The 25963-nt window shown below is 40.6% G+C and overlaps 1 protein-coding gene across 1 annotated transcript in view; it reads left to right on the forward strand.

Annotated features, from left to right (window-relative positions):
- VSNL1 (visinin like 1) overlaps positions 1-25963 on the forward strand; it is a 103323-nt gene that overhangs the window by 17376 nt on the left and 59984 nt on the right. The window lies entirely within an intron of this gene.

The following is a 25963-nucleotide window of genomic DNA, read 5'->3' on the forward strand; positions in this document are numbered from 1 at the left end:
AGTCATCCAGGAGAGAGGTGATAGGTGATATTGGCTTGGTCTAAAGTGGTGAAGCAGGGATCCAGAGACAGCAAAGATTTGGGAGATATTTTGAGGTAGATCATACAGGAGTGTGAGGCCAGGAGCAGAACTCCTGTGTCTGTGAGCAACTGGGTTGATAACTGTACAATTCTTCAGACAGAAAATCTATGCCAAGCATATATTCTTTTTTGTGGTTCTTAAGAATGTAGCCTGGTAAAAAAAAAAAAAAAAAAAAAAGAGAGAGAGAGAGAGAGAGAATGCAGCCTGGAAGTTAATCAAGAAAAGGGCACTCCCTTTACCTTACTCTAAATAGGTACACTCATCAGAATAAAACATGTGACTCCCACCAAACACTCTCACCCAGCCAGCAGGCCCTGTTATATTCTCAGCCTGTGGAATTACTTTTGATCTATTATGTTTCAGTTCAAATCTATTGAAGTTTTCTTCAGTCTACAATTTGTATTAGGTGTTCTTGATCTTTTCCACCACTACTTTAAACTTATAGGACTTCTCTGCAGTGCCAGCGACTTTTTCAGGCTCCCAAGGTTAGTAAGTGTAATTTCATTATTGGTTGCCTTGAGAGACAAATAGCTATTCTGAATCCAGCAATGTTTAAAATTCACATTTAAAGTTTACATTATTAATAGCAATACCATTGACACACATTTGAAAAATAATGCAATGACATGTGAAAGATACACTACTCAGTTTCCAAGGCCCGTTTCCTATGTATTCACAGACCCTTTTAAATAATTGAATCAATTCTCCACCTCCAGACTTCACTCTAGCTATCCATAGACCAAATTTTATCTTTAAGATGATCATAGTTTTTTATTTCAAATAAAAAACAAAGCTAATGTTAACATGGTCTCTTTAAGACTTGTGAATTCCTTAGAAATTGAAGAATGAATTTTTGCTCCCCAATGATGGCATTTAGACAGGACCTGGGGATTATATAAACAGACATTAAGGTTTAGAACCTAGAGTCAGTCCCCAGTGAGGGTATACATTGCATTAAAGCAGTTTTATCTTCCTCTGAATAGTATTATACAAAGAAGGCTTATTTTAAGGATAAACATCAGAACTAGACCCACAGAGCCATCAGGAACCAGCATAACTCTAGGGATTTGCCACTGCCTCCTTTTCTTGATCTGTGGGATCCAAGATGTTCCTCTCTCTATACATAGCATCTCAGCTTCTCTCTCTGCAGTTTAGCTCTGCATTCAATATTGATGAAGGATCCGATACCATCTCTCTCGCATTCCAAATCTCTGAAAGAGCAAGTCTGATTACTTTTATCTCTATTTGTAATCCCTTCCCACCATCCAGCTTCATCAGCTGACCTGGGCTCTGCCTCTCTTGCATCAGTGACCCAGCTTTGATTGGGTATGTTTAGGCCATCGCTAACTAAAAATAGCTTAGTTATACTTTCCTGAATAAGAAGTTTGGATAGGGCCACTGCAGCTAAAAGAAAAGATGGGGATCCCTGGGTGGCTCAGTGGTTCAGTGCTGCCTTCCGCCCAGGGCATGATCCTGGAGACCCCAAATCGAGTCCCACATCAGGCTCCCTGCATGGAGCCTGCTTCTCCCTCTGCCTGTGTCTCTGCCTCTCTCTCTCTCTCTCTGTGTGTGTCTCTCATGAATAAATAAATAAAATCTTAAAAAAAAATGGGACATATTAATAGCTGATATGTCCTATACCTTGGGCAAGGAATAACTAGGAAGATGAGATGAAGGGAGAGGGAAGTATTTCATGACAAAAATAATTCAGGCACCTTACATACAGGTATTACACAATATATTATCTTCAGAGCAAAACTGGGGAATATTACAGTAGAGAGACATAAAAATCATTCTCCTAATACTCAAAGTTAATTATTGTGATTATTTGGCGTATTTCTTTCTAGCCTCTTTTTTGTATGCTATTTTCTTACACAGTTGTGATATACTAATATAGATAAAATTTACTCTAAGTATTCCTTTTTAAAACCAATTCATTTAATTACATCAAGTGTTTTTCCAGAAAGAGTCATGCTCTCCTCTGTTTTCTTTTATCTACTCTTCTTTTTTTGCTTCAGAAAGGATTTCCGTTAGGTCTAGAAAATGTATCTAATACAGTAGAATTTTTAAAAATGAATTAGAAAAGAGAGATTTCAAAAGAGGAAAACGATTTTCCTCAGATTTGCTCTATCACACACTGCTGGTTGTTAAATAGAATTTTTCTTATGTGGTTTGGCAGTCTCCACTGTATCTTCTTTGAGTCTCTCTGACCTAAAATACACTTACAGAGCCTATAAGCTGAAAGAAACTCTATAGTTGGCCAAAGATGTTCCGTTTTGGCAAAGAAATGCATATTTATCATTAAGTGGACTTGATTACACCATCTCATGAGGTTGTTCAGAGAGGCCTTTAAGAAATTATTCCAATATTCATGCTTGGGATCCTGGAGAAACAACAACAGCAACTACAAGACATTACATACTCATTTTATGTGTTCTAGTACAATGGCAAGAAACCAGGTGACTCAAAGAGTCACTCTCATGCCAACTTGGAGTCTCCCAGAACCTCTCCAGATGCCTTGCAAATGTTGTTAGACAATTGTATCTAAATATGCCTATTCAGGATAAAAATTGAAATTGTATTAAATTATTTTTAAAAACACTTGCTGAACGCCCACATGGTGTAGGCATAGATGAGCAAGACAGGGTCCCTCTCTCCCAAGTGTTCCAAGAGTCTAGTGGAGCCATGCAAGTAGACAAGAAATTGCAATGTACTAAAAGTGCCTTGATGTAGCTAGAGCAGTCAGTGGATGGTGCAGAGGATATATGTATCTCTATATTTATTGCAGCACCGATCAGAGAACTATTTTTCCCTAAACTGGAAATGGGCTGCTTTAAATAAGTAAAATTCTTAAAGGATGACATAATTTTCTCTTCAGTGTTCTGCTACGTTTCCTTTAAAATGAACCGGACTACTCTTTATGATCAGAACTGGAGGAAGACATCATTATCCAAAATCATAAATGGTGCCCAAGCCATTTGATTCACTAATCTTCAGTGATGTTTTAAAGTATTTCAGAAGAAGTCAGAATTAGAGAGAAATATGAATTACAAATGCTCTAGAAAAAAAAGTATCCATTTTTTATTGTGAAAAATTTCAAGCATACCTTAAAGTTCAGATAATAATATAATAAGTATCCACTATCCTACTACCTAGAATTCACAAATATTAATGTGTTCTCATATTTTGAGATTCTTTTCATGTCTCTTCTCAGTTCCACTCAGCTCTCCTTTTCCTTGGAAACCTTCTCTTGAACTTGGCATGCATTTTCTTCACGAACATGTTTATTCTTTTTACTAAATACAAATGTCTCTATAGTATCATTTGGACTCTTTGATATTTAAGGAGATGACATCATACTGTGTCATTCTCTGATTTGTCCTCAAAAAATTTTAGTTCACAATTTTTATTCATATAATATCACTTATTCATTTTAACTACTCTACAGAACCTCGTCACATGACTCTACCTCAAATTACTTATCCATTCCCTATTTGATGATCATTTAGGTTGCTATGACTTTTTTTTAATGTTTGCTATTACAAAACTGCAGTGTATATCTTTTTCACATATCCCCTTGGATATTTGTGTAAGTTTCTCTAGAGTTTATGTGTTGAAATAGAATTGCTAGATTATGTTCCATAGGCACCTTCTGCTGTATTAGATATTGCCAAATTGTCCTCCAAAGAAGATGTACCAGTTAATATCTCAGCAGTAATATATTAGAAAGAGTTCGTATTTCTCTACAACTTTGGAAACACTCAGTATCAGCATATTTTTAAAAATATTTTTATCAGATTGATTGGAAAACATTATCCTTTGTAATTTTCCATTTCTTGACTCTTTATTAGCCATGTGGATTTTTTTCTCTATAAATTATCCATTCTTATGCTCTACCTGTTGTTTAATAGGACTGCTTATATTTTTCTCATTTATTATTTGAAATACTTTATATATTCAGAATACAAATCCTTTGTAATGCACATTGCAGATATCTTCTCCTTGCCTGTTATTATTCAACTTTATTCATGGTTAATTTTGTCTTTAAAACAGTTTTTAATTTTGAGGTAATCATGTTTATCAATCTGTTACCATGATTTGTGCATATCGTGTTAGTTTGGGTTTTAATCCATCCAAATAAATTTTTCTGATCAGTATGAGGTTGGCATCTAATTTTATTTTTGCTCAAATTTTTGAGCCCATAACTGACAATTTTCCTTAAGTTGCTGGGATGAAGAATATTAACAATTCAAGGGTCTTGATGCCTATTACCAAAGATGCTATTTTTTTCTTTTCTAGTTATTAACAGCATATTGAGTATAAAGTTAAAATACCTTTAAACTTTCATTTCTTTTTGCTTCCTTACTCATAGTCAAAGATAAGGATATCAATAGAGTGACACTTAGGAGGACCTTTGAGAGAATTCCCATAAATATTCTTTCTTTTGGGTATGTTTGAGGAGGGATCTTTTCTGCTAAGTCTCAGATACCTGGCACAATGAAGGGATACACCTTAAAATCTTGGCAGATCTGTAAAGTGAGTGTCCCTCGGGGGCACCCGCCTGGGTGGCTCTGTTGGTTAAGCGTCTGCCTTCAATTGAGGTCATGATCCTGGGGTTCTGGGATCCAGCCCTGAGTGGGGCTCTCTGTTCACTCTCCTTTTCCCTTTGCCCCACGCTCTGCTCATGCTCATTCTTGCACTCTCCCTCTCTACAAAAATAATAAATAAAATGAACATGCCTCTTCCATATAATTTTTCTCATGAAATACAGTGAAATGATTGCCTTCCTCACTTTCTCTTCACTCCCCTCATCAGCAGACCAGGTGTGTTTCTCAAGGAGACACTTTCCACAAATAAACATAGCTTTTTAGTTTTTCCTTTGTTTTTTAATCACATAAGGGAGATCCTACGTGCATGTGGAAGAATGAATATCAACAAAACAGCACTGAGATATAGATGCTTGGGAGAATCACAGCTGAGCTGAGTGATTTATTCCTACACAACAGCCCTACACCAAGGATGTCTGTCTTACATGTTCCGGGAAATTGATAAATTGTTTCATTTAATGGGTCCATAACAGAATACTCAAACTTTGACATGTTAAGTCTGTTACCACCAATGGTTTACTATAGTTGGCATCAGGATTTTTTTAATTAATCAGCCTATGGATTATTATAAAAGTTTTCCTTGCCAGTGGAATGTACCTATCAACACCATCTGGTAAGGTATTCCATAAAAATAGATACCATTTACAGAACATCTACATGACAGGCACTGTGTTAGGTTGCAACAGCTTTACAGATTAGGAAGCCAACTTCCGGAAATGTTACTTAATTCCCCAAAATGGTAAGACTAATATACTCTAAAGATACCAGTGATCTAATTTCAATCTTGCTTTTTGAAAACCTCCAAAAGCATTCTAGAATAGCAGAGAAAAAAATTATATACAACTTAATGATATCCAGAACATGAAGAGCCAATGGTTTAGCTATGGTTTTTGTCAGGTAACGTCCCTTGTTTGCATCCAGCTCACGCTTTGCTCTAGGTTCTAGGATACTGTCTGGGTCAAACCCAACGAAGTTAGTAATATTTTCTTAAGCCACTCTGTAGCCTCTAATCTGAATTAAGGCTTTCAATTTTTCCCTGAAGGTGGCAATAATTAAGAAAGCTACTGCATTGCAAACCCCTATTGAGATCATGAGCAGGAAGATAGGGGAACTTAGAGTTGATCTTTCCTTCAAACAATCTGGCAAACAACCTATAAAACAAACACATTCATATGGTACCTATCAATCACTGTCACTATAAAGAAAGGAAGCTTATATTTAAAAATTATAGCAAGTTAAGATATTCATTTTATGACTATTAAATACCTACTCAATATCAGGGATGGGTCCAGAAAGAAACAGTGGTACATAAAACAAGCCAGGTTTCTGCCATTTTGGAGCTGACATTCTATAGTGAAAGAAGACCATCAATAAATAACCATAACTTTAATAGGTACATAAGCTAAGTTCAGATAGTCTTAAGGGCTGCAAGGAATGTAAAACAAGGTAACCAGATGATAGTCATTGGAGGAGAGGCTAATTTTAATAGTTTAAATAGAAAGATCCGAAAAGTGACATTTGACCAGTGACTTGAATGGTGAGAAATCAGCCATGAAAGATATTAGAAGAGAATTCTAAGGAGAGAGAAAAACTAATGCAAAGACCCTAATGTAAGAATAAATCTGGTGTCTTGGAGAGAAAGCCACACAGTCTGTAAGGCTGCAGCATGGGAAATAAGGGAGAGTGACAGGAGATAAAGTTGGAGAGGCAGGGTGACGATACACCCCAAATGCTTAAGATAGTCCTGAATAACATCTGTTGTCCTGGTAGAAGTAATAGCACCTTCCTTTGCCCTCAGATTGTGCTTTTTGGATGATACATTATAAGATCTCCCTATTGAGTTAGGTAGGGGCCAAGTTATTTGGTTACAAGCAGCAAATGAGCAAAAAACTATAGAGACTAGCTAGTAAATGAATTCCTTCTTGCTCCTTTGGCAGTTGCTATTTTAATCTGAGTTGGAGTCAAAACATTTTATTTTGTGTTAGTGTGATGTATGCAGTAGGATAAGCAAAATAGACAGGTAAGAGCTGGTCGCCCACAGAGAACATCCTGTGGAGAGGTTTTTAGATTTGGATCTGAAGGAGGCTCTTAGTCTTACCTACTGACCAGAGCAGCCCAAGATACTGGTGTCAACCAAAGAATTATCACTAAAGAGGAAGGGGGAGGGGGTGGGAATGAGAAGAAGATAGGAGGAAAACTCCTATTCTAAGCTACGCAATTTTCAGTACTCTATATTATCTCATCGTTAATCTTCACAGTTTGTTTTAAGATGAAATGAAAGCTATGAGAGTTTTAATTGCTTGATTGGGGTCATACAGTTAGAATTAACTCTGGGATTTCAATCTAACTCTGTATAATCTTTCCCATTAGGTTACCCTGCCTGCCTCAAGCTTTCCAACTGTATTCTAGTATTTCTTGATCCATGAACATGCCATGTTCTTTTGTACCCCATTGTGTCTATAATTTCTACATCCCTAGTAGATCCATCGCAAAGGTTGCTTCTCGTATGAAGCTCTCCTTAATTCCCACAAATATGGTTTTTCCTCTGCCCTTTGATAGCAGCCATTAAAATCTCTGTTACAAAGTTGTATTCATCCATCTGTGCATTTGTTCAACTGTTAAATATTGTGCATACACCAGTAGGCAGGACAAACATAGTACCCAACCTCATTGAGCTTACGAGTAGAGAAGATTATTTAGCCAAGATATCAATGTCATTAAGAAATGTCTTTATTGGACAGCCCTAGTGGCTCAGCAGTGTAATGCTGCCTTCAGCTCAGGGCCTGATCCTGGAGACCCAGGATCGAGTCCCACATCAGGCTCCCTGCATGGAGCCTGCTTCTCTCTCTGCCTATGTCTCTGCCTCTCTATCTTTCTCTCTCTGTGTCTCTCGTAAATAAAAAAATAAAATCTTTAAAAAAGAGAAATGTCTTTATTAAATTTCCTTTCTCATTTGTTCATTCATTTGTCCCTACAACAAGTGCCTACTATGCTAACAGAGATCTGATAAACTATTGAAATACTTTTGAAAATGCAAATTCAGTGTGAGCATCAGTCTGGAAGGAAAGGTACTGGCAAGATCATGGTGGCCCCTATGGGTATTTTGAAGGCAACAAAGGAGACATTGGCCTGAAGTGGTCAGAATAATAAGCGGTCAGATTTTGTCCTAGTAAAATCAATATGGCAGCAGTGTCAGAATATATTTAAAGGGTAGAGACTGCATACAGAAAGACTAATCAGATAGTTGTTGCAAAAAAAGGTAGTGTTGGGGGATCCCTGGGTGGCGCAGCGGTTTGGCGCCTGCCTTTGGCCCAGAGCACGATCCTGGAGTCCCGGGATCGAATCCCACATCAGGCTCCGGGTGCATGGAGCCTGCTTCTCCCTCTGCCTGTGTCTCTGCCTCTCTCTCTCTCTCTCTCTGTGTGTGACTATCATAAATAAATAAAAATTTAAAAAAAAAAAAAAAAGGTAGTGTTGGAAGTAGAGGTAGTCAAGACATAATTTCTGACTAATTAGAATTAGGGTACAAGGAATGGAGAAGCATCTACAGCCTCCTAATTGTTTGACTTGGGCTTGCAAACTCATGACTCTTCCCTAAATTATTGAGACAGAAATGAGAGCCTGCCTATTATATCCTCCATTACCCTTATACATCTTTAGAAGATAAGTAGCCTGTTTCCTTTGTCATCTTGTTTTTGTTGATGCATTCTGGGTGAAAGCCACATTCAAAGAGAACATTGGATTTGTGATCAGGAAACATGGCTCTGGAACTAGATCTTCAACAGACGTGCCCTACGCTCTTAGAAAAAACTTATGTTTTCTCTCGGCTTCAGGTTTTCATCTGGAAAGGGAAAGTATTGATTTAGAATCTATGTATTTACTCTGTCTGCATCTCAGCTTTAGAATAAAGAAGATTAATTAGATTTTACAGATCTTTTTAAGTTCTTATATTTTAATGTAAGTTAATATGGGAACCTATAGGAGATCTTCACCACTTAATATGTGTTACCATAAATTCTTGTACATTGTAGGAATGCCCTAATGGCTCCATATTATACATTGTAAATGTTTGCATATTATTTGTCTCTCCCTTTAGGTCACTGGTTTCTATGGGAAATAAACAAGTAACTTATTCATCTCCGTACCCTGATACGTAGCATGACTTCTGCATATAGTCTGCACTTTTTATTGATTTGTAAGGAGTAAGAGGAAAACAACAGAGTTCATTTTTTTTTTTGCAATAAAGAGTTGTAATTATCATGTTTATTCAATATTGTATGTCTGCTTTTTCCACTTAGCATATCATAAGTAATTTGCCATGTTTCAAAACTGTACTCACAATTTTATATTCCATTGAGTTAATATACTATAATTTACTGTCCATTACCCTAATGAGGAATGGCTATAGTTCTAGAGTTTTTACCATTATTAAATAAGGCTGTGATAAATAAATCCCTTTGTATAACTCTTTTCTCTTGGATTATTTCCTTAAGATGACTTCCCCTGGGATCAAAAGTGTTGATACTTAATGTTTCTTGATTTCTAGTATTTTTCAGTGGGTTGCACGAACATGCAATTTTACCATGTTTGATTACTTGTAGGATTGAACTTGGCTGTTGATATTTCATCTCAGTTCATATTCTGTTCATGTTGGTCATCCAGCTTTCTATCAAATTCTCTTACCATTGATTTTTAAGCATCTTTAATATTTAAAAGACATTTATATTGCCTATTTTTCGACTTTGATATTTGCCTTTTTTAAGTGTTTTTAGACTCCCTAAACTTTTAATTCATGTAGTTATATCTATCAATCTTATCTTTTATAGTTTCGCTATTGCTTTTATGTTTAGAAAGTCTAACAACCTTAATAAATGGGTTAAACATGTTTCAACAGGTTTGTTTACTGTTTGTGTTTATACTGGTATGAATTTTCTATTTACACTCTGATCATTCATCTCTTCTGATTCTAATGGTTCCCTTAATAATTGGAATTTGCTTTATATTTAAGGCTACAGATAAGTGTGCATACACATGTTAATAGCTATGTGTATACACATAGCTATTAACATTTTGCCTAGTGTATTTTCAATTAGTTTTCTTTGACATATTTTAATATTAAACTGTTTATTCCAAATGTTAATGATTTTTAAAAGATGGTACATAGTGAGGTTCTGGCTATATTTTCCACCAAATTGCCATCAAGTGATGATGGCATCACTTATAATACAATTATATTGCCTTTTCCTCTTGTTCTGAAAAGCTTCCTTGATCATACATTAAGTAATTATGTATAGTCAAGTCTATTTCTAGACTCTCCATTCTGTTATGCTGATCTATAGGTCTATTTTTGTGCCAGTTAATCCTTTACTTTTTCAAGGAGAGCTCAAATTTCCTCTCCTGAGTCTGCTTTTCCAGGTTAAACCTCCTCAGTTCCTTCCATTGCTGCTCCTGTATTTGGCATCTAAGCCCCACCCTGATCCCCTGGGGCCTAGAAGAAGCAGACAATTGGGAGAGAATAACCAAAGCTCATAATACCTGAAATTGCCTTGCTTGGGTAAAGAAATGCATAGATCAGGGCAACACACAAAGAAAGAGAATGATGAACTTTATATTGAAATAACAGTTTTTATCCTGAAAAATACTTTCTTCTTTTTCATCCCCTTTAATAGGGCAGAATAATAAACCGTGTGGGTCAGAGTTTTCCAGGGTTCAAGTGCCAGCTCCACCATCTTTTTTGCTGTGTGACCTTGGCCAAGTCTCTTAAATTCTCTAAATCTTATTTTCCCTGACTGTAGAATGGAGACATAGTGGTATAGATACCACTTCATTAAATGGTTATAAAGATGAAATGCATAATACATAAACACATAGTAAGTACTTGATAAAATAAGCTATGGTAATTACTGCTAAAATATTAGTCATATAAATTTATTGTTTCATTTGACTTTTTAATAAATTGTTAATTGAAGTAAGTTGATCTACAAAATTATATGAGTTTCAGATGTGCAACATAGTGATTTGACAATTATATACATTACAGATGCTCACCATGATAAGTGTAGTTGCCACCTGTCACCATACAAACTTATTATAATATTGACTCTATTTCCTATGCTGTACTTTTCATCCTGATGACTTATTTATTTTATTTTATAACTGAAAGTTTGTAATCCCCTTCACCTATTTTCTCCATCCACTCACCCCCTACGCTCTGGCAATAATCAGTTTATTCTTTGTATCATGCATGAGTCTGTTTCTGTTTTGTATTTGTTTGCTTGTTTGTGTGTTTCGCTTAATATTTTGAGGTAATTTTTAACATACACAATTTACAGTTGAATGAACAGGATGAGAAAGGTTCAGGGGATGCCTGGGTGGCTCAGTGGTTGAGTATCTGCTTTTGGCTCAAGGTGTGATCCTGGATCCAGAGATCGAGTCCCACATTGGGCTCCCCGCAGGAAGCTTGCTTCTCCCTCTGCCTATGACTCTGCCTCTCTGTGTCTCTCATGAATAAATAAAATCTTTAAAAAAATAGAAAGAAAGGTTCAGGAACTTTTCCCAAAGGCACTAGCTAATGGAAGTGCTAGTGTTAGGAATCCCCTTCTTTCTTACTTCTAGGCCTATGCTCTTCCTTGTAGATGGCATCACTTCACAGCACAATGTAAGCTACTTGTAACTGGCTCTTTGGGTTCTGCAGTGGTTAAATAGGTGCAGTTGTAAATTCTTAGTAAAGGTAAATATGTGATACCATATACCATATATTTTATGGTATTCTCAACATTGTTGAGATTTCCTTTTGTTTTCAACATGGAAGGCATTAGATTAACAGAGAGATAAGGTTTAATCGTAATATGTAAATTGGCTGATGGTGAAACCTATCCCCTCAAATGATTACTCAACATACTGCTCCAAGTGGCAGTGACACAGCCCAGAAGCATTTGTCATCCCCACAGGGTGCCAGAGGAAGCAGCACTTCCTCTTCCTCAGCACATGTTACCTGTGCTCTCAGAAGGCACACGGCTGGGAGGGAGGAGGGTGGAGGATGCCACGTTAGCAGCCTGTGCACATAACTGCCAAGTCAAATAGAACCGGAAGGTCTAATTTTAGCCCACTCAGCCTTGGCATTGTCCCTTTTAGCCAAGATATTTTTCAAGCACCACAATAAAGTGCTTTGTTCCAGCCTTGCTGGGGACTTCACAAAGACCCAGCAAGGACAGGGCAAGCATAATTCAGAACTGGAAACACATCAAAGATAAGGAACCTCAATGGAGAGGGTCAGCACTATCCAGCAACCTTTGGTAAATATACCCTTTCCATCCACCTTCCAAAGCTCCAAGAAGGGGCCTATGGTTACATCTTCTTCCTCTAACTTCTTTGTCAACCTTCTGTTGGCTGCTTACCTACAGGTGTCTTTGCTCTTTCATGCTGGGATTTGCAATTTACTCCCTCTCTTTTTTCCTGCTTAACAAACCCACTTCTTTCCATTTATCTCAGTCTTATTGCTTTCCTGAGATGTCCAGAAAATGCCCTAGATTAAGAGCTAAAGACAATTTTACCCTTTATAAACTACCTCTGTGATTTGTCCATTACATTGGCCTAGTGAGTTAGGTGAGGTGGAAACTTTCATAGAACTTTTGAAGAAAACTGAAGCTCAAAATGGAAGCTGACTGTGGCCGAAGTCACCCAGGAAAACACTGGTGGAGTTGGGACTGGAACCCAGCCCTGGTGCTTTAAGGAAAGGTGTGGTCCACAAACCTGCCAAAACACAGACAATCCATACCTGCCATTGGCGGGGCGGGCGGGGGCGGGGGGGGGGGGGGTTGCTGGAAAACTTTCGAGAATGTCAGTTGGCTTCATAGCCAGGTTGAGGACTGAGAATGGTGGCTTCAGGTAAATTACCATTATCAATAACATGTGTACCTCCTATATAAAAGGAAGATACCCAGGAAAACTGAAGAACTCACTGAAATGTCCCAAGTCATCACCTTAAATACTATCAACAGCTAAATGTAAAAGAGGATGTTGGGGAGGGGAGGCAGTGTGGGGCTGCTGTCAGACAAAGCACAGTAAACAAGGGTATGGTTGTTATGCACATTTAAATCAGCTGCCTTCTCCACTGACAAGCATTTCTAGAGAGATTTAGTCCTCTCCCCCTTCAAGCTCTAGAGAGGGAGATACCCTTACAAATGGATATTTCCCTTATAAATGTAAATATCTCTTTCAGAAGGGTAACTTCTACTCATATTTCAAAGATTCTCCTATGTCTCTTGGTTCTTAAAAATTATCAGCCTAAAATTGATCCTATGCTGAAGAGGCATATATTGGGGTAGCAAATTCTGCTCCCTTTCACCTTCTTGGCTCTTTCCTGTGACCGTGGAGTAGATCACTCCGGATCTCATTAGGCAATCCTGATCTGGCCTTAGGCAGCCAGAAGTGATAATCTATGGGATCATCATCTTTTCTATCTTTGAATCTTCTATCTTTTGAATTTCAGTCATTATAATAAACATTGGATAGCGCTTTAGCATTTACGAAAACTCCTATCTTACATTTCATTTAAACCATGTGATGACACACCAAGTTGGATATTGTTATCCAAATCCATCAATCTTACACATGGTAAAGCTGAGCCTCAGAATGGTTTCCTAACATGGCAGATCCTGAGGATCAGAGACTGACCCCGGTGTCCTCCCCACACTGTGTCTCCCCATCTCCAGGACATCAAGATAGGTGAGAAGATGACAGATTCAGGATTCTTCTGAGCTTCTCTTCCATATTCATCACTTCACCCAGAGCTACTCAGGATGGCCCTCAGAATTAATGATCTTCGGCCTGCAAGTGAACCCTGACATATTGCTATGAATTAATTATTGGAAGAGGGAATGGCTTTAATTGAAAGTACCATGAAAGTTCTTTCCAAGACTCCCCAAACTCCTTGTTTTGTGAACAAAAGACATTTTGTGCATTTGTTTGTTGGAAATACTTATGGATATTTTTCCTGATTATAAATGTTATGTGCACTCATTATAAAAAGTTCAGAAAGATATTGAAAAGTCAAATATTGGGGCACCTGGGTGGCTCAGTGGTTGACTGTCTGCCTTCAGCTCAGGTCGTGATCCTGGGGTCCTGGGATCAAGTCCTGCATCAGGCTCCCCATAGAGAGCCAGCTTCTCCCTCTTCCTATGTCTCTGCCTCTCTCTGTTTCTCATGAACAAATAGATAAAATCTTAAAAAAAAAAAAAAGTCGAATGTTACTATTATACTGCCAGCAGTTAGAACCACTATTAAGATTTTGATGTAAATTGTGCACTGCCCAAACTTTCTGTGCACACAATCTCAAGTTTGTGTAAGTATAAAGCAAAGGCAAGGTGATACTACACATACTGTTTTTGTGACTTGGTTTTTTAACTTAACAATCTATTGCAATATCTTCTCTCCTTTTTTCTTTTTCTTTTTTTTTTGGACCTCAAGTGCATATTTATGTTCATTATACTCTTCCATTCATGGTGCACTGTCATCATCGTCTATATAAAATCCCTCTTGGGTTTTATTATATATTTTTTCATCTTCTGCACTCACTCCCATTCCTTCCATTCCATTGTGTTTAATACATGTCCTTGCTTAAATGTTTATCCTTGAAAATACATAGCTGTTTTGTATACTGACATGTTTTAATTTAAATAAATGACATTGAATCAGTAGATGTGTATTACCACTTTTTTTTAAAGATTTATTTATTTATTTATTTATTTATTTATTTATTTATTTATTTATGATAGACACAGAGAGAGGGAGAGAGAGAGAGGCAGAGACACAGGAGGAGGGAGAAGCAGGCTCCATGCCAGGAGCCTGACGTGGGACTCGATCCTGGGACTCCAGGATCGCGCCCTGGGCCAAAGGCAGGCGCTAAACCACTGAGCCACCCAGGGATCCCCTGTATTACCACTTTTAATAGCTTCATAATTCCTGTTATGTAGTTTTAACATAATCAATTTAACCAGCTTTCTATGATGGACATTTAAGTTGTTTTTAAAAAAGGTGTTCTTTTTTTTTTAATTGTTTTAAATAATGCTGGAGGAAATGTCTTGGTATATACATATCTGTGGATTTGTGTGATTGTTTCCTTGTGATCATTTTGAAGGACCACTTTACAAATAATTCTTCACCCAATTTTCCAGCTCCTGAAGTAGTTTTGTTACTAACTCCCTGGGGCTCCGTCCCACACCCTCATCTTTCTCTGTTCCTTCCTCTCTGTCTCTCTCCACTTTGTGTGTGTCTCCCTAATGGCACTTAGCACATTCATCTTTGATCTCTGTTTCATATGTTCTCTCTTATCGCTCAGCTGATAAGCTCCAGCTAGTTGTTGACAGAAATCACATCGTAATTAATTGATTCAACAACATTTCCTGGGCACCTGTTCATTGTAGGCTGAGGCTAACCTGACAATCACTCTGCCCTTGGGGAAGCCTGAGTCTAGTGAGGCAGTAGACATGCCTAAGGCAACCAGATGTGCCCTACGGTGACCATGCCCTGGCAGGTGGTGTGGTGACAGCAGCATGTACAAGAGTCAGAGTATGAAAAGGGAAGCCAGACAGTGAAGTCACCCAGATGAGGTGCCTCATCTATGTCTGGAACATGGTTTGGAATTTGCTAGAAGGCTAAAGGGAAGCAAATCGTAACTCCCCCTCAAAGCCAAAGGAACAGCTAGTACACACCAGAGGTTTGAGATGATATAGCAAGTTAGAGCCAAGGGTGGGATCATGCGCAGGGGTGAGACCAAAGAGATCCTGGGTGTGGGGCAACAGGAGCCCAGGTGGGTGGGCCTGGAAAGCCTCTCTGAGGATTAGATTCAGTGAGGCTAATGGAAGGCCAATGAAGAGGTTACATAGGACAGTGCCTTGATGGATTTGATGTTTTAGAAAGATCATTTGGCTATAGTGTGGAAGATGGATTTCAGGAGGGCACACTGGATGGGGGAGCAAGTTCAGACGATGATAAAAGTGAGAGATGATGGCAGCCTCACCTAAGGTAGTGGTGAGAAAGAAGTCGATGGATTTTGAGAAGGAGTTAGGAAGTAGGATCTACAAACTACTTCACATGATCATTGGTTGGATACAGGAATGTGAGGAGAGGCAGAGTCCTGGATAACATCCAGGCTCTGAATGGGACTCGGGGCAAATGGCAGGAGAAGAGCATTTACCCAGAGAAGAGCATAGGAAGACATGCTGAGTTTGGTATGGTTGTAGGATACCAAGGTGGAGATGTCTAACAGGAGGATGGAGATATTGTCCAGCATCCAGGGAAGGCTTACTCTGGAGATAGATTTGGGAACCATATTTATCTTTGTAATATAGGGACATTGAGTAAAGGATTGTTGAATAACTGAATTATTGAATTAATTTCTCATATCATGCTGCCTTCAAATAGAACATTTTACTTCTATAAAGCCATCTTTATATGAGAATTTCCAAGTTCTCTGTATTTAAGACCCACTCACATGAGTTAAACTATTTTTTAGAATTACCATTAGAGATAAAAATTTAGGAACATGGTAAAAGTAAACAGCTCTCAGAAAGGAAAGACCACCAGCCTAAGAGTCAGAAGACTTTAGTGACTCTGCTACTACCAACAGACACTAGGACATGTCACTGCCCCCTCGGGATAGCCAAGTCCTTAACTCTGACAGCAAGGAGAGGGCTGGCACCGCTGATGCTCAAGGCTGCTCCTGGCCCCGGGACTGGGGATGTGCGGGTGACGTGGGCGCCCCTGCTCTGTACTTCTCTCCCACAGCTCCCTGCTGATAGGAGATAAGGACCACGGTCCTTCCCCACTGAGACTTGGCAGCACAACCTAGCACACAATCTGTTGGACAGAAGGCTGTGATTATTAATGAAAGCATTTCCTCTGTTACCTCACAGAACTCAGTGAGGTTCTGACACTGCCAGAGATGGCCTGTTTCCTTTCATAGAAATCGATGCTCAGACACACATAGAATGGTTAGAGAAAGACGCACAGGAAAGTAAAAATAAGACACAGAAAAGTGGGTGGCTGTTTGAAACACTCCTAGATGAAAGGTTACCAGCTATTAATCAGCTTACACTTCTGTTCAGTGGGTGAGTGGGGAATTAGATGGAAACTTCACTCAACAGTTGATGCTTAGTCAGGGATGCAGGGTCCTCAGATGACTTTCCTCTGTTGGGTTGGGTATGAAACACTTTTACTTGAAGAAGAAGCAGGACCATAGTAAAATCCCCCAGGTGTCACAATTTGTGCACTTCGGTTTATACATACCAGGTCTGGTACAAGGTGTTAGGGTTAAGGCGATGCCTAGATATCTGGGCCTGGATCTTGAAATATCTGCCTCCCTATCTTCTGGAGCAGCCCAGTTTGCTGGGTCCCATGATGAGGCTAATAATAGCTACTGTTTGTTGAACACCTGCTACGTGGAAGGCACTGTGGGAAGAAATTTGCTGTGTTATCTCATTAATTCTCATAACAGCCTTGTGAGCAAATTTCATCATTTCCATTTGACAAATGAGGAAACCTCCAATGGGCTGAGTAGTTGCTCATAAGTAATATACTGTGTATGCAGCAGGAATATCATTTGACTCCATGTCTGCCTCCAACACACTTTTTTGTCCAACTAAAGTCCAGTGAAAAATAAAAGAAACATTGTGGCCCAACAGAAAAGGGAAGAGAACTCGCCAGATGGGGTGAAAGGGAAACTGAGTCTGAGGAGAAACTTTCCCAAAGTCATATCCTAGCACCCAGGCACCAAGGTGGCTTTCGGCTTAACCGCACTTCCCAGGTACTTGAGAGATGTTCTTTGTGTCTGGGAAAGGAGGAAGAAGGCCATGGAGTCTGACCTCCAACGCTGGTCCAGCCACTTGAGCACCTTGTAGATCAGAATCTCTGAGCACCCGGTCACCTCCTTACCAGATGGGTTTTAGTTTGGAACCACTTAGATCCCAGAGCTAATGTCCACCAGCAGCTCCCACCCTGGATCAGGGGTCTGATCCCAGGCAAAACCTTTAGACTTAGAGGGACCACTCAGGTAGGAACTTGGCTGGAAGCATCTGGGACAGGCCTACTGGGCAGGGAGGCCACTCTTCATAGTCTGGTCTCAGGGACATAGAGTAGCTCTTTCCTATCCTACAAGGCTCAGACCCTCAGCCAGTGTCGGTGCCCAAGGGTCACAGGTCTGGGCACTATAGCAGCCTCCAGGTTTTCTTCTGTGGCTCAGTAGCCAGGGGCACTGCTAGCTAGGCCCTGTTATGGACTTGTTATATTCCCTGACACAAGTCCCCTAACCTTCCTTGGACAGAAGGTTTCATTTCCAGAAAATGAAGGGGGTTAGATCAGATGATTAATCCCTGGGGCCCACTTCTGTTTTCACCTTTGTGTATATATTATTCTTTCTGGGTTGGAACTCTTGTCACTTGCCCTGACAGTGCCATTGCCACTGCCACTGAAATAGTTTTCTTCATTTATTGCAGATCAAATAATTCTTGCCATATCTTGAGTCCCCAGGGATGCAGTCTGCACCCTCCTAACCTCCCACCTGTTTTGTGCTTATGGGCCAGAACTCCGCTGTAATCCCATGAGGTTCAGGGCTTGAAGTAAAGCCATCAGAGAATGCCATAAGAAAGGAACTGGAGGGTATTATGCTGAGTGAAATAAGTCAATCGGAGAAGGACAAACATTATATGGTCTCATTCATTTGGGGAATATAAAAAATAGTGAAAGGGAATAAAGGGGAAAGGAGAAAAAATAAGTGGGAAATATCAGAAAAGGAGACAGAACATGAGAGACTCCTAACTCTGGGAAACGAACTAGGGGTAGTGGAAGGGGAGGTGGGCGGGGGGTGAGGGTGACTGGGTGTCGGGCACTGAGGTGGGCACTTGACGGGATGAGCACTGGGTGTTATTCTATATGTTGACAAATTGAACACCAATAAAAAATAAAATTATTTTTAAAAAAAGAAAGAAAGAAAAAGAAAGGATTTCTCGCCTTTTCTGAAGCTTCTCTGGTCCCCAGAGACAGAAAAAAAAAGGCCAGCCTGGGACTCACACTCTGTCCCTGGGGAGATGCTGCTGGGGGCTTGTGAGTATTTTGCTTAGGAAGATACAGACTAGAGGGGCAGAAAGAGCCATTGTGTCAGATAATTGTCCTTATTAGAAAAAAACAAAACAAAACAAAACAACCCACACAATGTGCTGGGCAACTCTGGGGCATGTTTTCAGGGTTGTTTTAACAGTCTCTGGAAACTAGCAACCTAGTGTCATTTGTTTATAGGATCCAAGGGAGGTAGTGATGGAGATTGTTTCAACATCCCTGCTCAGAGATAAACATGTGTCCTGGCTTATAGGCTTTGGGTGTTTGGCATGGGGACAGTGTGCTGCTGGGGTAGGAGGGTGGGATCACCCAGCCGGGGTCAGGAGACCAGGGAACTCCCTCTGCCATTGGTTGCCTGTGTGATCTTGGAGAGTCTCAGACTTTCTAACCTAAAATCAAGGGGATTAAAGCAGAAGAGGGCAGCCCCGTTGGCTCAGCGGTTTAGCGCCGCCTTCAGCTTAGGTCATGATCCCGGGTCCTGGGATCGAGTGCTGCATCGAGCTCCCTGCAGGGAGCCTGCTTCTCCCTCTGCCTGTGTCTCTGCCTCTCTCTCTCTCTCTCTCTTTCTGTGTCTCTCATGAATAAATAAATAAAATCTTTTTTTAAAAAATAAATAAAGCAGAAAAGCCTGGAGGCAAATCTTTACAAGCTTTGGTCTTCCCTAGTTGTGTGATTTTTAAATTCTTTTTTTGTGTGTGTGTGGGGGGGGAGCAAGGGGGCGGGACAGAGGGAGAAGTAGAGAGAATCTTAAGTAGGCTCCATGCCCAGCACAGAACCCCACATGGGGCTCCATCCCAGGACCCTGAGATCAAGACCTGAGACAAAATCAAGAGTCAGATGCTTAACTGACTAAGCCACCCAGGCACCCCTCAAACTCTTAATGTTAGTCCCCAATACAAGATCTTGAAACAACATCAGGGATATCAAACAAGGGAGCAAGGCATCAACGAGAACTTGAGTTGTATCTATGCTGCTTTGGATGCTTTCTCCTCAGACCATCTACTCTGATTTTTGTTCATGGTTTTCATCAGTGCTCTCCAAATTGACCTGAGTTGCTTGCTAAAAGTACAGATTTCCTTCTCAGCGTGGGTCTCATGAAGCTAGATTTTTAACTAGAGTAGCAAGGATGATTTTTGTCCTCAGGCAAGTTTGGGGAACACTAGTTTAGAGCTTTCACCTGGGGAACAGTCACAGGTGAAGTTGCCTGATCTTCAGAAGCTTCAGAAGCTTCTGAAAAGGCGAGGAATCCTTTCTTACAGATAAGGCATTGTCTCTCTGGTCCCTCTGCTCTGAGCCTTCATCTCATCATTATCCCATATTCCAACGGGTGTCAGTGTCTCCCCATCCAGTTCTGAGCTCTTCAAGACTGGAATCATGTCTTCTCTCTACATCCCACCATGCCTAGCGTGGAACCTTTCCCATAGACAACACCTATAAATGTCAGCCACGCTGAGGTGCCCAGAGCTGACCAGACCATGGGTCATTATTGATGTGAACCATGGTGTCAAGAGGAAGGAGAAGGGGAGAATAGTACAGACTTGTGGAGAAGTGTCAGAGAGAAGCCAGCCTTGGAACCAAGCCTTGCAGGAGGAGTACTGTTTAGACAGGTGGTAAAGAAAGGAAGAGCCATCCAGGCAGGAGTCTAAGCATGAGAGGGCCTGTCTCTTCCAGTTATTTCAGTGTACAAGTCAGGAGCCCAGGGCTGAGGGAGAGCACCTGCTGTATTCAAGGCTGGCCCAGGTAATCTGACACTACAGCCAGCTCAGCTCCTGGTTAAGACTCCTTCCACACCTGGCACTGTACTCCACCGGCCTCCAGCTGAGCCCCTAAAGTCCTTCCTTCCTCCGCTCTGAGCCTTACTTCCAGGGCTGTTTCCCCATGGTGTGCTTATCCTGTTGTGTGTCTGCATGTGTGCCTGGGCCGCCCCATCTCAGCCCCCAGTCTGCATGAATCTTGCCAAGATTCAGCCGGGCCGATGGCCAGATTACCTGCCTGTGAGAAGCCAGGCCTGCTGCTCTGTGTGCCTCATTGCAAGCAGTGGGTCCTGCTGTGTTCCAGGAGGCTGGACTCAGATATCAGAGTGAGTAAAGGACAAGCTCAGGGCAACGCACGCACACACACACACACACACACACACACACACTACTCGAGTCCTCTCTAAGACCCAATGGGTTTGTGGAGGAAAGATGCTCACGGGCACATCTTGCCTCCCCTGGCAGGCCCAATCATCCTATAGGAAGTCTCCCAGATGTGTCCTGAGGGCACTCACTCGTACATGCTTTGCCTCCTCTGCTCTGGAGTTCTGCTATAGAGACTGTAGGAAGTGGAAGAGAGGTGAGCAGAACTCAAGGCAGGAAGGCCAGTGAGAAGGACAAATACCACAACTTGATGGTTGCAGAATCCAGTCAAGAGAAGATGATGGCCTGTATTAGGAAACCAAGGGGGTTCTAGAGAATGACTTTTATTCTGTACTCAGCTTTATTAGCTGGTTGAGCTAAGGTGAAGTACTCTTTCTCTGTGAGCTTCAAAGCCCTCCTCAGTAAAAGGGAGGTGATAATAATCTCTTTCATACTGGATTGTTACAAGGGTAAATGTTGTTGCATGGAGACTTTTGTAAACTGTGGAGTATAAAAATGTGGTCTTTTCTGGCATCATTTGCAATTTGGTGCTGGGCTCTCCTCATCCACGAGCCCATTCCTGGTGGTGTTCTTTTGCATGCCAAAACCCCTCTACCAGCCTGTTTTATGCCTCGCCCTGAGTATCTCTCTACTGTAACTCAAACCATGAGATATAATTTGGTTTGGAGCTTGCCTGGTTTTTATCTTATAACCTGGAATGCTTGCGTTCAAATAATACACTCCAGTGTCTGTCCCCTCCCTTCTTAGGCAACAAATGTTCAAGTACCAACCGGTGCCCAGGTAAGGAATCCACAGAGTCAACATGTGTGGACTCTTTTGAGACAAGTTGATTTGAAGTCTGTGACTCATCATTTCATATTTGCAGAACTGATGCTGCTGATCACTGAATGGTGGAGTTGGAAGGGGCTTAAAGGGCATCTGGTCCAACTCACTTGTTTTTCAAATGAGGAAACTGAGCAACAGAGAAAGGATCGGGTCCCAAGAACACAGAATGAACTAAAAACAGAACTGGAATAACACACACACCCCGACCCCACCCCCAGACACACATCTTTTATTTTCTTTTATTTGTGTCATGAAATCTTTTTATTGGGAATGTGATATGCTTTACTGTCATTTTTACCCTTCCTGTCATCTTTATCTCATAATGAAAGACACTACAGGCCTGTATCACTGTAGCTCCAGGACAAAGGGAGTGTAGGTGGGGAGTGTTAATCCATCAATGCTTTCCTTCATGCATCAGACATCACTAAGCACCACCTGTATGCCAAATAATGAAGATATTGAGACAAAAGACATGAGCCCTGGCTTCAAGGTGTTCAAAATTTAGTGATGAAGGCAACCACAAAAAAACAGTCTCTGGGAGGGCAGGCAATTTTCCATAGAGTTAAATTAAACATTCCTCCCATCTGTTGCCTGCACATTATATTTATACTTATGATTGCATTGATTCTTTTCATATATAGATTACTATGAGACTATCCTTCCAGAAAGAAACATACCAAATACCACAACTTGATGACGACCAAGGCCAAGGTCCTTGAGTATCTGTTTCACATTGGTTCAGTGCCCCTCATTCATTCGTTCCCTCAAAAAATATTTGTTGAGCAGCTAGTATGAGATAGCCGGGATGCAAAAATGAATAAAAGATAGTCCTCTCTCCCAAGAAACTAACAATTCAGTAGAGAAATAAATAATGACCATGGAAGATTTTACAAGGGAGTGGGGATGTCTAGGTGAAAGGATGTCTAAGTCAGCCTTGGAAAATCCCCAAAGGTTTCACAGAGTGGGTGGCATGTGAGCTAAGGCTACTTAAAGAAAGAGAAGACTGCTGAACAAGTGAAAAGACAGATGGGCAGAAAACGAGGATGTGAGTAGGCAGGACAGGTGCCAGGCTAGGGAGATGGGGCTACATCCTGTAGACAATGAGAAGTGTTGACAGTTTTAGGGAGAGGATCAGATGGTAAGGTTTGTATTTTAGAAATTCATTCAAGCAGCCGTGCAGAAGGTGGGCTGGAGTCAGGGAGCTTGGGGAGAATCATTAATCCAAATGAGGCCTGATGATACCAGCGGCAGTGCCACATTGAGCCAGGCCAGAACTTGATTTTCTATATGATTCATCTACTGCCAGGCACACCTGACTGATAGTTGCTGACCATGATCCATAGTCAAGAAGCATGAAGTTATGCATGTGAGTCTCCAAAACTGTGACTTATGGTCCTGATGGTGTCCCCTGTGTGAGACCACCTGCTCCCCAGTAAACAGCAGAAACAGTTTCAGGTACCATAAGTGATCCCTGAAGAATCCAAGCTTCCTTGCTTAAGAGAGAAGCTGACATGCTGTTGACCTTTCTTTTCTTTTTTTTTTTTTAAGATTTATTTATTTATTTGAGAGAAAGAGTGCACATAAGCACACACATATGCAGAGGAAGGTCAGATGGAGAAGAGAGAGAATCTTTAAGCAGACTCTGCACCGAGCTCAGAGCCCATAGCAGGGCTTGATCGCACAACCCTAACATCAGGACCTGAGCCAAAGCCAAGAGTTGGATGCTCAACCCACGGAGCCACCCAGGCGCTCCCATACTGTTGACCTTCTTTTTTTTTTTTTTTTTTTTACTGTCGACCTTCTAAAGGCATTTGAGAGAGGCAGTTTTTAATAATCCTTAATCCATTTTCCCATCGTTAATACAAACTCACTCTGGCTTGTGGTTTTGGTAAACTCCAACAGTTTTTCTAAAATAGGGCCTGGCAGAGTGACTGATCCCTCTCTCATCCCTTCTTTGAGTGCCAAGAGGCGCTGATTCAGCCTCACAAACCTTCCTGCTTTTGCTCCTCCTGTTCCTTCTGAGATGCCTTCCATCCACCTGTCTGTCTGTGATTGTACCTTAGAGTCTTGCTAATCCAGGTTCAAATTCTGGCTCTGCCACACTTCACTTGTATGGTCTTGTACAAGAGAGCTGCCCGAATCCTTATTGCTGAGTTGTCATAGGGTTCAAGATTATGTATGGAGAGTGCTCGACACTGTGCCTATCCCACAGCCAACACTCAGCTTTCAGCAGCTGTTACTCTTAGGTGAGATTCTGGTTCAGTAATGCAAATTTGTAATTCTCTACTGAAAACAACAAAGTGAAATCCTGAAAGTTTGGTAATACATCTTTTGGTTAGCAGGATAACCACGGATTACAGTTTTCTCGCCCAGATTAATGAAACTTGACACCTGAGTCCCCAACTTGATTTCCATATCCAGCTGTGGGATCCCACAGTAACCTATGATTAAGAGACTGTTGCTAATGTGAGACGTGGAGCTTGAAATCAAGAGCAAAAATAAGCAGAGACACTCCATGATAAAGGATATAGTTGCTGATCCTGGGGTCCTTTGCTCAAACAGAAGAGTTCGGAAGACAAATGGCCATTTTAATGATATCTTCTCATTGTGTTAGGTTGGGATGGTGCTGAGGAGAAAGCTTTCCCTGAAAGTAGCAAGAGTGGTTTGGTTTCATCACAGTGAAAGAATTGTTCAGTGTTAGGGCAGGTCACTGACAATGGGTGTGGAATCTCTTGTAAAAGAAGGCAAAAAATTAAAAACAACAAAGTATGTGATGAGATTACCCCTTCTGGGTGATTGCAAGCATGGACCTGTCTAGAGACGAGGAGAGAATGTTTCTCCAGCACATTAAAGCCCTACATTCACTTGGGTAAATTTTTCAAAGCCTAATTGAGTTCCTGTATCAGGATTTTGCAGATCTTGTGACACTTTCCTTATTCTGGTGGTCCTTCAGATTTTCGATTTTAATTTGACTCTAGTTAATGTGTTCAGCTTTCACTTTTTTCGTTATAAAACAACAACATTGAGGGATGCCTGGGTGGCACAGTGGTTGAGCAACAACCTTGGGCCCAGGGCGTGATCCTGGGGTCCCGGGATCAAGTCCCACATCGGGCTCCCTGCATGGAGCCTGCTTCTCCCTCTGCCTGTTGTCTCTGCCTCTGTCTGTGTGTGTCTCTCGTGAATAAATAAATAAAATATTTTTTAAAAAATTTAAAATAAACAAGATTGAAGGGAAATTTTTTAAAAATTCACTTTAATTTTCCTGCACTAGTGCAAAAACTAGTTTAACTATGGAGTATTGTTTATTTTTATTTATCTGCTTATATCTTAATTAGCCATCACAGTGAATCTGAAGAGTTTTGTCATTATATTTATTTCGTTAAGGAACACATTTGAGATAAGGCGGTTAATTAATATTGCCCTAAGTAACACAGCTAGTAAACAGTCCATAACCTAGCACATAACAGATATAGGTAACATTGTTTTATGTATTGTTACTTTTACTTACTAGCAGTAGTACTAGGAGAATGGAATTAGGTCAACTGAAATTCACCACCCAATCTCTCTAAAAAGCCATCAAGTTTGTCAACACTGATGGCGACCTTATAGAAAACCTCTGAAGAGGAGAGGAGAAAGAGAAATAATTTGGCTAATAAAAATAAGCTGTTTCTATTAAAAAAAAAAAAAGCTGCAATGTTAGAACCAGCTGAGATTTGCTACCATTGCTGATCAGATTTCCCAAGTCTGCTTATAATCATTTGCCTGTAAAGCCTTCTCATTGCGTGTGTCAATAATCCCACTTGATATTCTTACAAACTAAATGTGGAATTAGCTATCTAGGCAGCAAGCGCTGCTGCATTTTAATTCCTAGAAGGAAAGAGAAACAGTGCCCATATACTTTACACAAATAGCACCAACAGGGATGGCTGCCTTTCCATGTGGGAGTCGATGCAATGTGAGTGGGAACGCATGATGGAGGAGGAAGAGCCCTACCACCATTCGAGCCCCACAAGGGTCTTTCTTCACTCATCTCCTTTCTGGAATGCCAAATAGAAGGAGGCAGACTTGGGGGGTTGGGGGGTTGATCTGACACAGTGGAGGGAGTTGCCATCACAGGCCTATTTAGGACTCTACTCTGACTTGGCTCCTAATCAGGCTTGAAATGATCACAGCTAATTGCATTAATTTGTTTTTCTCCAG

This window comes from Canis lupus, chromosome 17, assembly GCF_011100685.1.
Source record: "Canis lupus familiaris isolate Mischka breed German Shepherd chromosome 17, alternate assembly UU_Cfam_GSD_1.0, whole genome shotgun sequence".
NCBI classification, from domain to species: Eukaryota; Metazoa; Chordata; class Mammalia; order Carnivora; family Canidae; genus Canis; species Canis lupus.